General features: G+C 43.0%; 1 long non-coding RNA gene across 1 annotated transcript in view; it reads right to left on the bottom strand.

Annotated features, from left to right (window-relative positions):
• Positions 1 to 4,927: 4,927 nt before the first annotated feature.
• The window catches only part of LOC147724777 (uncharacterized), a 103,187-nt gene continuing 93,327 nt past the window's right edge, over positions 4,928 to 14,787 (bottom strand). The window contains exon 3 of the long non-coding RNA XR_015309934.1: positions 4,928 to 5,310. This is a non-coding gene — a long non-coding RNA (uncharacterized LOC147724777). The remainder of the gene's footprint in view (positions 5,311 to 14,787) is intronic.

The following is a 14,787-nucleotide window of genomic DNA, read 5'->3' as shown; positions in this document are numbered from 1 at the left end:
GGAAACAGTAGGGAAAGTTTTGGATGGCGGAAAGGTAACATTTACTATTCCCAATCCAGTTTGTACAACAGTTGGGAAAGTGTTGGATTGCGGAGGGGTAAAATGTACTATTCCTACTCCAGTCAGTACAACAGTAGGAACGTGTTGGATTGCAGAAAGGTAAAATGTATTATTCCCACTCCAGTCAATACAACAATAGGGAAATTGTAGGATAGCAGAGGGGTAACATTTAATGTTCCCACTAGAATAAGTGAAACAGTAGGGAAAATGCTGGATTGCAGAGGAGTAAAATTTACTATTCCCCCTCCAGTCAGTTCAACAGTAGGGAAAGTGTTGAATTCAGAGGGGAAAATTGACCATTCATACTCCACTCAATACAACATTAGGGAACGTTTTGAGTAGCAGAGGGGTAAAATGTACTATGCCCGCTGCAGTCAGTACAATAGTGGGGAAAGTGTTGGATAGCGGAGGAGTAAAATATACTATTTACACTTCAATATGTGCAACAGTAGGGAGAGTGTTGGACTGCAAAGGGGTAAAATGTACTAATCCCACTCCATCAGAGCAACATAAAAAACAAACAAAATATCTTCAAAAAAATTAAATAAAGAAAAATAGAAATATGTAAAAAACAAACTACAAATATATCACCTAGCTTCACCACCCTTTACCCCTATAAACCCCATAACCCACACCAAAAATGTAACTTAAAACAAAATTAATTACACAAATAAAAGAATTTCCACTAAAATAACTAATAGTATTTAAGTAATAATCTACACAAAAATAATTAAACAATTAAGATAATTTATTTTAAATTAAATAATATAAATAAACAACAGATTAATAATTAATTAAAAATAAATTGCTTACCTCCATTTACCCTAATAAGGCCCACAACTCACACGTAAAAAATAAATTACACAAGAAACAAAATTACTATCCAATAATAAATATTAATAAACAACTATTTATTAATTAATTCACAATACATAACTTCCCATCCATTACCCCTTTAAACCCCACAACCTGCACTTAAAATTTAAATTAATATATAGCACAATTAACATAATTAAATATCAAATAAATTAATAATATTGAATGGAAAAAAATCATTAATTTATTATAATTCAATTACTTTCCACCCTATACCCCGTAAACCCACAGACGACGACATATACATTTAAAATATATACTAAAACCCATAACAATATTTTAAATAACAATTTTTTTGCAAACAATATGAATGACTCTGATATTTTAAAAATGTATATTACTTACCTTAATAGCGATATTCTCAACAAGGATATTCTTGCCAACCATATTTCCATATGACGATATTTTGGACACAATATTTTGCCATGGTGATATTTTTAATTTTATATTTTTCTGCATACCAATGTGACACTATCACAACGATGTTGGTTCCCTTTTTTCTTTTTACTATCTCTAACATTCCATTGAATGATCCTCCTAAATCATACACAAACATTATATCAATATTATCTTCTTTACTTTGGAATAATAAGACGCCTTGCATGTCTTACTCCAACTAAAACGTCCTAGGGTTAAATGTGGAGTGAATTTTTCATATTTCTCCAAATATCATAAAACATTCTTATTAAAGCAATCCGTGCTTTGGATTATGCCTCCGTTATCATATACTCCATTATGGGTAGAACTGTAAAGTGCCTTCCTATCGCCTTTTTCATTTCATGAATACTTAAAATTCATGCGAAAGCCTAAAAATGTTCTAATCCAATCTTCATGAACACATGTCAGTTATTAGCTTCCGTCCGGTCATACTCTCCCGCAGACTTGCGTTCCTTTCTGGGTTCTACCTTTTGGCATACCCAATATGTACAAATTGAAACATGATCTATTTATTAGTAAACTTGGAGGACCAGAAGGCACAATTGGGTTAATCACTCTTTGGCATATCATCCAATTTCTGAAACAGATTTATAACCTTCTGTCCTTTTAGGCACAAATCCAAAGAATTCCACCATATATTTACACTCACAATGTATTTCTATTGATATACCTAAATCCAGTACTGAATTAGCATGGAAAAGGGATCTGCCTATCACTTTACACATATCAACTTGGAAACAGATTTGGATCTAAGTTAGGAAATCCTCCCGAACAGCAACAACAATGCATACACTTTTTTTCATATACAAAAGACTTTTTCTGACACCGGTATTTTTACATAAGATTAACCGGGACATTGCGGATACTTGTTCAACACAACAAGTTGATTTCAAACACTTTCTATTCGCATGTTTCTTTGTTTCTACTTTTTGGACTCAAGTTTTGGGCCAGATTAATTCTATATTTCATTCCAACATACCTTGCTCTATTTCAAATGTATTTTTAGGAAGTGTATGCATGCAAAATTGTTTAATTGAATTTGAAAATTCTGGACTTGTTATTAGCAATTGCCTTTCAGTGAATTACTCGGAATTGGGAAAGCTCTATGCAATTATTATCTAGAGCATGGTGGTAAGCAGTCTGCCACAATCATCGATTGGATAATGCTTATATGCGCCCCTTATCACTTGTTTTAAAATTAAAAGACCTTTCAACACCCTTTACATGGATCCTTGGTCACTCAGCAAACTCGTCATATGCCCCTCCACCCAGCGCTCAAGAAGTTCTTCAACATCCTTAACTTCACACTCCTGACCATAATATGTAGCTATTATGCACCAAATGTTATATATTTCATTACTAATGCTATGTTTATAATCAGACAAGTTGTTCTGAATTGAGTACATATGTCCCCCTTTTTTCTTTCTTTCTTCCTCCCCATTACTCAATTGCTTTTTGTTATTCTAGTGTGTTATTCCTTTTGTATCACATTTCTCATAATAAACGTATTGCGGTAAATAACCATAACTGCTTTCATAATAAATCCAAATCTAGCTGGCATATTTATTTAGAGCCAGGAGGAAGGCAGGAGCTGTGTCTCTACTGAAGGAGTGTAAGTTTTTCTTGGTGAGGTGGGTAAGAGTGTGATTACAAATGCAAGCATGGGACTGTGACCTAGGTTCAGTATGGGGATAACATTCTTGCATAAAGCTGCTGTTTCATCAGAGGTTCTTCATAAGGGCCCTTCCAATGACAGAAGGTGGGAGGTTCATCATCTTACTCGGAAATGGTTAACAAGCACAACTTCCTTTCAAGAAAAATACAAATGAAGCCTAGTTCATAATCAATGTCTTTTGTCTTAGAATGAAATATTAATTCCTGAGCTAACTTGAAAGTATTCATGCCTATTATCGTTGCATTGCATATATGTTACTATATAATGCATATGGAGGACCGAACTGAATGAGTGATTGAGTTTGCTTTGCATTTTTTAGGTGCAAAGTAGTCCCTTTTCAACGTCAATGGAGGTGGGAGTAAATACAACGTCAATATAAGGATGACAAGACCAAAATACTCATGTAGTCTGATCCTTGATGTGAATGACAATATCTCCAGCCACTTGCTGTAGTGTCCTGAGCCTAGGAAGCCAATGGCTGAAGAACACTGACCCAACGTCCCTTTCATCATGAGGGTGCAATTGCTGCCATACACTAAACCTAAAACGGTGCCTTTGCTTATTGCTTGACTGATAAACTCCATTTGTGCTTGTGTGTAATAAATTGCATAGGTGCAGCTAAGGCTGTGTATAAACCAGCTCCCCAGATTCAACATGTGCCTGGCCGAGTGTAGCCAGAGTAGCCATGTTAGTATGAATTTGTAGAGCACACGTTCACCCTGGGGTTTCCTGGCGCTGTCTACCGCTGGGGAACCCGTCCTGGCTTTCCTGTGAGATGGTCCCTATTGGGCATCCCCAAGGTGAAGCCCGGCATCCCCAGCAGCAAGGGGGCCGTTGTGGAGATTAAGCAAGTATTTGCCCATAGTTGCAGCGTGGGACCATGGTTAGAGAGGCACCGAGGAGAGATTTATCAAGCACGCTGACATTGGTTCTGTACCCTGCCGCGTCGGGATTCAAGCCCTGGTCCCGGGCCGTCCTCTGCTTCTGGGTCTGCCGCCTCTAACCGGTGAGCCACAATTCTCCACATAGAGTAAAGGGATGCACCTGCTCTTGTGACTCCCCTTGTGGGACCTCCCCATCCTGTTCTTTTCCTCCCCGCTCTATTGATTTCCATGGCTTCCATCATTTTAATAGGGGTAACAATGAAACTGGCTTACGGCATATTAAGCAAAATGTACTCTTCGCTTATGTGCATTGAATTTTGGAGCATGAGGATCTACACAACACCTAATAAGGCCTGGTTTGGTTGCACTTGTTCAGTACCCCTCTCTTTCTAAAATAGACAAGTCTATTTCATTAAAATTCTGTTTGCTGACAGATATTCGACACAAATCTGTGATATACAAAACGCACATAATAGTGAATTACAGTGAGTTGCGTTATTTCACCAATACGGTGGAAGCTCAAGTAAGTTGTTGCTCTGCAGTGATCTATAAGAATTATTGTTAAAATGTTTGGTTTAGATATTTATTACTTGCTGTTGACCTCAATGGCTGAGCCAACCTAGACAACTAACATCCATTTGAGATCATTTGAAATTAATTATGCAAATCCTGAGTGCTCAACTTCATTTGGCCCCTACAAGCAATAGGGGTCGATTGTTGGGTGATTTCATAATAAGACTCCATTCGAAAACTGCTAAAAAATATAATGCCCAGGTCTCCGAACTAAACCATCCACACACATGCACACTTGGACGATGCAAAAGTGACGCTCTTTATGAAGTCTTAAAAAGTTGACAGAATGCTCCAATCGCAGTGATACATTTCTGACAGCCAATTTTCCCTTTCTTTGTGAATCGCCACATAGATCTTAAAAGACAGAACTTTGTAGTGCATTTCGTAATTCATGCACTCTTGATTAAAGAAAAAGGCAGAATGAGTGTGGTAAATTTTTAATAAAGAATTTTGAATGCCTGCTACATTAAATCTGTGCATAGGTACTTTTCTTTTAGCACTGTTATTATATGTTACAGTTATGGAAGAAAGTATCATCTCTCTTATCATGACCTAACTGTCCTTTCTGCTGTTGCATCCCTTGTCATTGGAGGAGGGCTCTGAGGATTACTATACTCCCGGATAGCAACGCATAACTAACTTTAATACTTGGCACTCCATTGCTTTTGAAAAAAGCTTTATTGTTGCAAAGGTCCTCGTCGCAGCAGGAGACAGGATATTTGAGTCCAATCTGGGCAGAATATGATGGTTTACACTCTTCAACGCAGTCACTGATGACGCTTGGCTGCCCACTGAATGGGAACCCTGGAAGACAAAGAGAATGCTGTGATTAATTCTGTTCCGCTTCAAAACAACTTCCATTAATGGCGCTGGCATCATGTGTCATAGTTTGATCACTTCTAAGGGACTGCTGCAGGGTTGTAGGTTAATCAGCTGTGGTGCAGTCAACGTGATACTGCTAATAGAAGACAATGACGGACAACTGTGAACCAGTGGCGTAACGAAACTTGAGGGGTCCCCCATGCAAAGCACATGGAGGCCCCCCCGCCCCCCCCCCGGCGACCCGGCCCACCACCTACCACTTTGCCCTCATACCCAGAAATCTAGTATATTTTGATTTTAAACCTCCAACATTTACATGAAATGCCTCAATATTGTCTCTCTACGTTCTAATGAGAAAGTGGGCAACAGTCTTAACATACAAGCGATGCCATTTGTAGCAATACTGTCAAAAGCAGTTTATTTAACTGAGGCAGCAATCAGAACAATGCCAAGGAGCGATCCTATTGTCTCAGGAACACTATGGATGAAGAACAAAGAACAACTATGAAGAGTCTGAAATAGAATTGACATTAATGGACAATAACTTGAAACCTTGAAAGACAAACCCAAACCTGCAATTCCATAAAAACTCGACTTACAATATACATGAAGTACACACGCTATAACTCAGTATTGTGAAAAAGTCAAGAGAAATAGACTGGCATTTTCCTTTTGGCAACCCTACTTTACATTCCTTTTCATGAAATACTGTCACACTATAGCAGTAAATGTAAATTTCAAATGTAAGGAATAGGCAGAGTGGGGGACCAGGGAGTACTGGAACTAGAAAAAAACTAAGCCTCTGTAACCAGTTTGCAAAGGTATGTAAATATGCAAATGGTCTCTGGCCTCGAGGGAGCTGCCTTCAACCCAAGTGCTTCTGGGACTGGAAGCTCAGGTCACCTGCACCCACCGCACGCGGCACCCACTATTTAATTCATGAGGTAGGACTGTTATGAGGCAACTTACTGCTACAACCAACGCTGGCAAGAGAGTGTAGTGCTGCTTGTGTGCGCTACAGCCCTGATGGGGCCACTGGAGACTGGAAAACGGGGGTTGGTGGGGGCATAGCTGCCAAGGTTTCAGATTGCCATGTGTGACTGTTGTTGATGTATGTTGTATCCTCTGTCAGTAATGTCTGACATACACAGATAATTCATTGTTCCAATAAAAACTTTATGGACTTAATCAAAGTCTTATTTTGTTATTATTTCCTGTTCGCTTTTAAAGTTCTGCTTCATCAATACTGCGGCGCTCTGCAGATCTAAAGGCAGGCGCCTCGCTGTTAAGATTTGTACCGTACTGTATTAACTTGCCGATCATTCTTGTGATACTATCTGCTGCTTAGGGCCCTCTCTGCCCTGGTCCATCGCGGCTCCCCTGCCGTTAGTGTGGAGGGCGGCTCCCCTACCGCGGCTCCCTGTGCCGGTCTGGTGGAAAGCGCGGGCGCCATATTGGGAGGAGCCTGAAGAGCACTGGAACCAGAGTCAGCGGTCTAGTTGCCCGAGGCTCACTCCCATAAAATGCTATGTGTCAACGGGAGCGCAGCGGGCGCGCCGAAGGTGCGCCGGAGTTGCGCCTGAGTTAGGCCCGTCTAGCCCGCCCGCGAGCGTTCGGGACCAGGGGCCTCGGATTCTGGCCAAATACACATCTACTCCTGTTCTGAGTTAATCGCATTCAAACCTAATGCTAACTCGTGTCCAACACTATCCCCACACACAATTAAGCGCATTTCTCAGCTGGAGATAGTGAACACCAATATCTCAGCTGATGATCTAATACCTATAAATGTATTGAACCCAACTACCACCGGCCTTACACAAGGATTCAGATGTATTTACCTCAACACTCGGTCGATGGTTAAACACCAGATCGATATCTTTCTCCTACTAACGTCCGAGAAACCAGTTATGCTCTTATTGACTGAGACACTTTTCCTTTAACTTTAACAGAACAACTTGCCTCTCATGTTACCAATTATTCTAAAATTCTTCTGATCGGGGACTTAAATTACTGGATCGATAACGCAAAGTTGGACCCTAAGGCAGCTGACCTGACAAACCTATTAACAGATCTAAACCTGAACCAGCATATACACACTCCAACCCATCAGAAGGGCCACAGCTTAGATCAGATTTGGTCACTTAACCTGCCCTTACAGCTAAAGTCAATTTGCCCTTGTAGTTGGTCAGACCATTTCACTATCTATTTCTCATTTTCCATCAAGGGGGCCGCTAAACCTGCTTTACAAGCAGGCAGAGAAATCCGGAAATGGAAAACCATGGACCTACCCTCATTTTTAAACTCACTGAACTCTTACCTCCCCGTGCAAAGTAAAGACATAGAGACAGCTGAAACTATGCTCACTCAGTGGCTGCGCCAAGCCGCAGACTGTCATGCTCCCCTGATTAGTTTTAGTAGATCACGAGGGAACGACGCTCATAAATGGTTCACCTCTGACCTAAAGAAACTAAAACTTGAAATCAGACAAAAAGAAAGAAAGTGGAGAGCAAACTATTTACCACTTGATAGGGTAATTTACTGTTCTGCCAGAAAGGCGTACCAAAAGGTTCTGCTCCAACACAAAACTGAATATTTCTCTGCAAAAATCCTGAATTCAGTGAACAGATCTAAAGAAATATTCAGCATTGTGAACGACTTGTGCAATGACAACAGGACAGCCCTCCCACAGTTCCCACACAGAAACTCTGTGATTCATTGAACCAATTTTTCTGTGAAAAAATCGCAAAAATAAAACAATATAACTAGCTCTCCTACCCCTACCCCTTTAGATGATATTTTTTACAACCCTTCGACACTATACACTTTTCCTATTATTGATCAAAAAATATTTGTTGAACTCCTCACACGAGTCAAATCGGGGTTGCCCGACATCTGTCCGCCTTACATTTTTAAAGAAATAGGATGCACCATTCCCCAGAGCATCCTTCCCTTACTTAATGAATCTCTTACTCAGGGTAAGGTTCCTAACAGTTTTAAACATGCACTATTGAACCCGTTGACTAAAAAACCGGGCATTGATCCACTGGACCTCACAAACTATAGGCCTATCTCCCTTCCACCCTACCTATCGAAAATTTTGGAGGCCCATGTCACCAACTGTCTCTCCAATTTTATTGAATCTACTGAATACCTAGAATTCAATCAAGCAGGGTTTCGTCCCTGCCACTCGACAGAGACAGTCATACTTGCAGTCCAGAATACCTTAAGAACCAATGCTGATAACAACTTGCATCAGGCTCTGGTGCTCCTTGATTTGTCGGCGGCGTTCGACACGGTTGACTATTCCATCTTGGTCGACCGTGTCGAACAGGCCGGCCTCAGGGGCCCTGCCTTGAGCTGGCTGCAGTCCTTCATATCTGAACGCACTCAATCTGTGAGGTTAGGTATGTTCACTGCCCCCAAAATCAGTACCTCTGGTGGAGTTCCTCAGGGCTCTTCCCTGTCCCCTTTATTATTTAATCTGTATCTGCGCCCTTTGTTGTATTCTTTGAAAAATCACAATGTCACGATATACAACTACGCAGATGATTTACAACTTATTTTTTCCCTGAGCTCTCCTGATGCAGTTGTAGAATTCCGAGCCACTATGACTCACATCCAAAGCTGGATGACTTTGAACCATCTTAAGCTCAACCCGGGCAAGACAGAATTTGTCTTGCCCGGGAAAAGTGAAATCAGCTGGAGCCCCCATTTTTGGCCCTTGGACTTGGGAAATCCCCCCAGCAAATCTCACTCCGTCAAGAGTCTGGGGGTAACCATCAGCGCGGATCTCTCACTGAAAAGCCAGAAAGGAACGGTAGTCTCTTCTGGATTCTTCGAGTTGAGAAAGATAAGGAAAATCGCCCATCTTTTAACCCCCTCGGCTCTGATTCAGGCAGTCATCGCCTTGGTCTTATCCCACCTTGATTTTTCGAACAGTCTTTATCTGGGTCTTCCAGTTGGTCTGCTTAAAAGACTACAGTATCTGCAGAATCAGGCAGCAAGGATTATTTATAAGAATCCTAAGTGGCAGTACATCAGGCCAGGCTTAGAAGAACTACACCTGCTGCCTGTGGCGCAGAGAGCCGCATTCAAGGCCGGATGTATTATTTTTAAAGCTTTGCAAAATAAGGACCTGAAATTTATAAGGCAGCTGATATGTAAATATATCCCTTCACGCAGCCTTCGTTCAGCCTATAAAGATTTACTTTTGGTACCCCAGTACAAGAAAAAACGTCAGGGAGGCAGCAGCTTTCACTACCTTGCAGCCTCCCTTTGGAACTCCTTGCCACAATCCTTGCGACAAACTGAAAACCTTATTTCTTTTAGACATGCTTTCAAGACCTGGCTTTTTAAACAGGCATACTCTAAATAGATGACTGCCGAAAATGCCTTGCTGTGTTATGTCTTCGAACCCACTGTTCAATTGCGCCATGAAGCCCATGGGTGTACGTGCGCTGAATAAATAAACAATTAACATAACATAACATAACAAATCAAAATGTGAAACTGAGTTTCCTTTGCCAGGAGGCAGTCACAGGAGCTATGTTAGTTTTTGCATGCCCCTCTCTCAGAATACTGGGAATATATTGGTTCCTCATTTTCACTGCAACACTGAGAACCTTCACATTTCACCACGGTCCCAGCTGTCATTGTGTCTAACAGTTGCTCCCTTGGCGGCTGGCCAAAGGCAGAGCCTTTTCCTTCTGAAGTAAGATGGCCACCACGTCTTTCACACTCTCAACAAAGTTGATTCCCCTTTGACCTTTCTGGGTAATGGGTGTAGTCAAAAAATCTTTAATTCATGGAACCATGCTACAAATTCTCCCTTCTTACTCAATCAAATTATTGTCAATACCAAAATCCAAGATCTGGCAGTTGCAAAGTCTCGAAGTTTACTTAAAGGGAGAGGATAAACAGCATACATTTCTCACCAGTGTTTCAAGGGTCATCTTACAGCCCCAACGTGTTTTACACAATACCTCACAGCGCACACAACATATGACCACCACAGCCTTCATCGTCTAAAGAAGATGACCCACTGTGCAGATTAATTAAAGACTGACTACGTTCTGCAAACTGAATCATCTGAAGCAATAACTACAGCCTTCTAAGTAGCAGTAAAATGTCATTCCATATCTTCATTTCGGACACGAGTTCCTCAACCCAAACTATTGTTCAAATAGTATATTTTACAGCCTAGTAATCAAGGGGAGCACTGTGCCTCAATCATCAGTTGAATTACTGCTAAAAAGAATACAGCTGTACCGATGCCGTGAGACAAGAAATGATCACCTCATCAATTTATGCCAGATCACCAAGGAAGGACAAGACATCACCAGACAATCCTCATGAGGCTCACAGAGGGGGGCCAGGAACAGTTCACAGAAGGACCCCACACTTGACACCACAGGAAATATCTTCACCTAGAAGCAGCTTCACTAAACAACGGCAGAAGCTGCAAATGAGCACGCAATGTCCTACCGGCCCAGGACCGGGGCAGGGCTGAGAGCTCCAGAGGAGTCTGTCCAGTCTAATGGAGAATGACTCCATGCACCTCAGTACGTCACCAGTGTAGCCACTAAAAAACACAGGGCGCATCCCTCTGCGGAAGCGCCTACTGTGTGATCTACCACTGTAGGTTAGGTTCTGTCTTCATAGTAGCCCCAGAAACAGCTGACCTCCGCTGAATGAGCAGAGGAGAGGAATTGGCTGACTGCTCCGGAGTGGCCTCTCGAGTAAGGTGAACTGTCGACCTCAATGTAATGTTCTTGAAAGGAGCAGGGAGTTGTGTGTGTTGCTTTGACTCCTCTTGGACTGAAAAGCATGGACATATCTTACAGCTTGCATGTGGTAGCTGCTGCGACACCTGGCTAGGCCCTTGCGACCCCTGGCCTTGCCTTTGCGACCCCTGGCCCCGAAGGTGGCAACACAGTGCCAGGAACAGAGGGGCAACTAATCCTTATAGACATTGAATGGTTGGCGCTTCACTTTCTTTATTTTGTGTCGATTTTTTATTGCACTAATAGTGAAAAATAGTAGAGTATTCACTATTAGTGTATTAAAAAACGAAGTAGAATTAGCTCGAATATGACCCTCCATGGCAAAGCAGGTAAATAAAAAATGCTTTTAAATGTATGTTGTGTGTGTGTGTTTGTGGACGAAAGTGTTTATGTGAGAGACAGTGTGTGTTTGTGTGAATGTGTGTATATGTGCAAGTGTGAGTGAAAGTAAAGGTCAAAGAGTTTGTGACGTTGCTTGTGATGTCGTTTCTGATACGCCTGTCATTCTTGTGAATTTATATCCATGCTGAAAATCTGCCTTTATCTAGATGGATTGCAGCTGCTGTCAGTCATCCCTGAGGAGAAAGGAAGATCTTGCTGCAGAAGCATTTCAATGCCCTCTCTGAGGTTCCATCATTGAACTGGCCCTCGAGCCTCAAACACACAGAAAAGAAACAGTGGCATAACGCAAATTGATAGCCCCCTGCAGAATGTGGTAACAGGCCCTAGTCTAAAATTTCTCCCAAAAGTTCATAAGCTCTGGGCTGAATAGGGTTCCCCTTAAGGGTGGGGGGGGGGGGTGCACCACAGGGTAACCGAATTTGTAGGGGCCTGTGTTACTCCCCAGAGAGGAAATATTCTTAACTCAGACTGTTGAGCAATGTGTGCCCTTCCAGGCTGTTGTCTAAATAAAATGTTCCCCATTGGTATTAAAAAAGGGCTATCTTTATCTTAAAAGTGGACCCTGAACTTTGCCGTCTTCATTCTTTTCCTACAGTGCCTCAGTGTGTAAAGGCCTGCAAGACGACACCAGGCCTGTTTGCTGCACATGCAGAGCTCCCTATGCTTGTGAAGTCCCACCAGGAAACATTATATCCAATCTCAGACTGGGCATATACCTAGTCACCTGCCCTCTCCTCTGTGCTAGGACTTCAGAGGCCACTGTTCCTCCATTTTATTGCGAGCCGTCAGTACTGGCTTAAGCAGCAGCTTTCAGCAGAGGCCTACTGTTGTGGTATACTGTACAAGTAAGGTTCTCTTCTCCCCACTTGCTTCAGCCTCACCTCCTGCTGGGACCAAGACCTTCAACCATTCCTCATTCCCTTTTTAGGCTTGCCTGGCTTACATTCTCCAACAATCCGCCTCCCTGGCTCCCTCCTTACTCAATGGACTCCTGGTGCTCCCAAACTGAATATCATAATTTGAGATCACCTTTTTTATCTAATTGACACTACACTTCTCTGTAAGTGCCCGAACCAAGAACACCAATGTGCGTGAAAGAAAGGAGTGTCTGCATGGAGAAGGAACTCGGGAGCCCTAATGGGCTTGTATATAGTGTAGAACAGCACTTTCCCTCTCCTCAAGTGAATGGCCGTAAATCCCTTTGTGTGCTCTGTACAGGCCTTTCCACTTGGTGTGTATTTTCAACCTCTTAGTTTGTTCCCAGGGTGTGTAATGTGACAAGTGTATCTTCCATTTCAGCTGCATGTTAATTTGTCCCAGCCCTTTCATTTGTCTTAGGACCATGATCTTTAGTGGTGCTGGGCTGCAAATTAAATTTTTTACCTTTATTCCTGAATTCCTGGCCAGGCCCCGCCCCCACCACGATGCCATCCCTGATCCAAATTATTATCTCATCCCACCCACCCACTGAATCTCATTGTCATGAAACTGCAGTGAGGTTGCTCGCATCGTCATGCTGCTACATTGACTGCAGTTTTAGTGTAATATGACTGAATTGAAAGTGGCGTCCATTAAGCTGCCATTGCATTAAGGGGTTACCATTCTCCTGTTTAAGTCTTCATGGAGGGTGAGATAGTGTTTCTGGAGGGATATCTTTGAAGTCAATGGATATCACCTTTTTTGCATGGCTCTAGTGGGTTCATTCATGGCGATAGATAACATTTTATTTCTTGTATGGAGGGTGAAGAAAAGTCAAAGGAGGGTGACACCACTCAAAATACAGGGAGTTGAGAGGTATATGAGGTCACTTAAGTTAATGCTACCCCAAAATGATCATACCACTAGTGAGAGCCACTCCTACTTTAATATTGCTGCGTTACAGGTGGTCCCCTTTGTATGAAAACTGCAGTAAGGCCTGCTACTTTCCAGTGTAAATCAAAATTTGCGCTAGACAGGAAATCCGATTCGAAGACTTTGTGGCAGTTTGCATCACTCATTGTGACACTGCACTGTTGCAAACCTTTTAAAAACGTGGGACTGTGTATTTTATCAAAGTATAACCAACTTGTCAGTGACAACACTTTAAGTCTGTACGCCTGTGATGAGTTAAACATTTAAATTGAGAATATGTATATTCTGACAGGTTTCAACATATAAATGATTAATATTTTCTCTAGAGCTCGCTATATTGCAAATAACTGGTCCTACACAAATACCTGAGCTCTGAGGGATGAGAACCTGCGTTACTAGGATTTCAAGCCTATCTTTTAACCCCTTCGCTGTGGCGGCTATTCCGCCGCAGCGCTAAGGGGGCAGGGGGGACACGTGGCACTCCTGTGCTCGTGACAGAACCGCTCCGTCACGAGCCCCGGGTGGGCTGAGGTTCTGACGGAACGGTTCCGTCACGGCCCCGCCCGCCTAATAGAACCTTCAGCACAGGCGTGGAATTCGCGCCGTGCAGGCGCAGCGAGCGGGCCGTGATGGAACCGTTCCGTCACCAGCACAGCCCACCCGAGGCTTGTGATGGAATGGTTCGGTCACGAGCACTCAAGGGGTTAAGACAGGGACACCTCAAGCCTCCGCGTGCTCGGGCTGAACCACAGGAACAGCCTTTCCATTCTTCTCCCGCAGTTATGCTCCATGTTAGGAAAAAAGAGGGACTCCTCGCCATCACGGACCACTCACTCCTGCCTCGGCTCGGACAGACACCTACAACTTCAGTGGCAGTCACGCTCACGCGCACTTTTAATTGCGCTGCACATGACAATAGTATGCTCTCACCAGCAGCCCCACCCTATCCCACCCTTCTGAAGACACGCACTCGCTTCTCACGCAGACGCCAAGACATCTGCGCGCTATGTGCGCCATATTCAATAAAGAGCCTGCCTCAGAGGTCCGCTTGGGGCTGGTGGGCCATTTAATTATTTAAGAGGCCGGGCCGCAGTGCAAGAGTGTGGGTGCTCACTGAGTGCAACAGGAGAGCATGCACCGATTTGCAGAGTGCAAGAGCGTGGATGCTTACTGGGTGCCACAGAAGAGCATGAACCGATTTGCAGAGTGCAAGAGCGGGGGTGCCCACTGGGTGTCACAGAAGAGCATACACCGATGTGCAGAGTGCAAGAGCGTGGGTGCTCACTGGGTGCCACAGAAGAGCATGCACTGATGTGCAGAGTGCAAGAGCGAGGGGGGGCCCACTGGGTGCTAGAGGGGAGCATGCACCGATTTGCAGAGTGCAGGAGCATTGGTGACAACTGTCTGCCAACAAAAAGCA

Source organism: Lissotriton vulgaris, chromosome 4_1, assembly GCF_964263255.1.
Source record: "Lissotriton vulgaris chromosome 4_1, aLisVul1.2, whole genome shotgun sequence".
In the NCBI taxonomy this organism is placed as follows: Eukaryota; Metazoa; Chordata; class Amphibia; order Caudata; family Salamandridae; genus Lissotriton; species Lissotriton vulgaris.
Note: the sequence above shows the minus strand (reverse complement) of the source record. Positions and strands in the feature narration are given on the sequence as shown.